The 1,518-nt window shown below is 31.0% G+C and overlaps 1 protein-coding gene across 1 annotated transcript in view; it reads right to left on the bottom strand.

Annotated features, from left to right (window-relative positions):
- The window catches only part of PHF14 (PHD finger protein 14), a 106,782-nt gene that overhangs the window by 83,312 nt on the left and 21,952 nt on the right, over window positions 1–1,518 (bottom strand). The gene's annotated exons all lie outside the window — the stretch shown is intronic.

Raw genomic sequence — 1,518 nt, 5'->3', positions numbered from 1 at the left:
ATTTTAACTAGCAAAAATCAGTGACAATTGCTATTTCTTAACATGACAAGGCATCTAATCCATTTAACAAAACAGCCTTTTACAAAAAAAGATTTTCTACTCAGCAAAGAATATAAGGTTACAATGATAAAACAGTAATCCAAACTGTCTCCAATTTTAAATATTCTGTAAGAAAGGGCTTTTCTTCCTTTTACAAAAACAAAAAACCTGCCATTTCTACTGACATAATTTTCTGTCATGTACTAATTCTCATCCAAAGCTCTAGTTTCAAATTCTTGAAAACAGGAACCATTTTCTGAAAATGCTACACTGCCCTCCCCAAAAACCTTACCTCAGAAAATTAATAATCTTAGTGAATCTCAAAAGCTTCAATACAAAATGTTGAAAAAGACATACAATCATATTTCAAGAGGATTACTCAGACAGCACTAAATTCAAAAAATGCCATGAGGCCATTGATAAAGACAGGTGCCCATTTGCAGAAAATGCAGGTTATCAAATTCCCAATTCTAGAGCAGTAGTTCCCAAGATGTGGTCCAGGGAGCACACCTACAGGGTGTCTACAAGGTAAAGACTATTTTCTTAATGATACAAAAAATGCTATTTGCCTTTTTGAATCTCTTTTTCTCTCATGGATGTATGGTGAAGTTTTAATTTGAAATGGTAAATTTTCAACAAATATAATCTACATAAATAATACTGAGGGTCCTCAATAATTTTTAAGAATGTAAAAGGGTCCTGAGACCAAAAAGTTTGAGACCCCACTGTTCTATAGGTATATTAAGGCCATTAAGAGCAACAGTTTATAAAAGGGCTCTGCTCAAAAAAATATCAAATTCTCACAAGAAACTTCAAAATTATGGAAGTTAGGGTATCATTTACCTAAAAATCATGCCCTCTTTCCTTGATCCTACTGCTGGAAAAAAAAAAAGTGATGCCCAACATCCTTTTCCCACAAATGCACTTTATATAGCAGCCAACAAAAAGTTTACCTGCTTATAAACTAAATATGATATAATTATGTATTCCTAAAGCTATATTTTCAGTTATCTCTACTACAAAGTGAGATCTGAAAACTTAAAGTAAAAGAGAAAATAAAACTTCAAATATAAACGAACATATACTTAAGTAACTATCACTTAGCAATTATCATTATCTAAAATAACCAGGAAGATTAAGACACAAACACTGGCCACAAGGCAACAATGATTAACTTTCATCATATTTTTGTAAAATCAAGATCATATGAATAGGAAATTTAGAAATTTAAGTAATAATCTCAATTGATTAGTTCTTTAATTAAAATTTAGTATCTAGTTTGAGCAATACAATTTAAATAGAATCAGAATCATCAAAAAATTATTGTAGACTTTATATAATAGAGTTGTAAAGAAAAACACAGTTATCAAGCTTTTAGGCAGAATGTTATTCTGGGAGAAAATTAACTTTCTATAAGCTCTTCTACATGGGCACTTTTCCCAGAAGTGCTTCAGAATTTCATTCCTGGAATGTCTTCGG

Source organism: Propithecus coquereli, unplaced genomic scaffold, assembly GCF_000956105.1.
Source record: "Propithecus coquereli isolate 6110/MARCELLA unplaced genomic scaffold, Pcoq_1.0 Scaffold133, whole genome shotgun sequence".
In the NCBI taxonomy this organism is placed as follows: Eukaryota; Metazoa; Chordata; class Mammalia; order Primates; family Indriidae; genus Propithecus; species Propithecus coquereli.
Note: the sequence above shows the minus strand (reverse complement) of the source record. Positions and strands in the feature narration are given on the sequence as shown.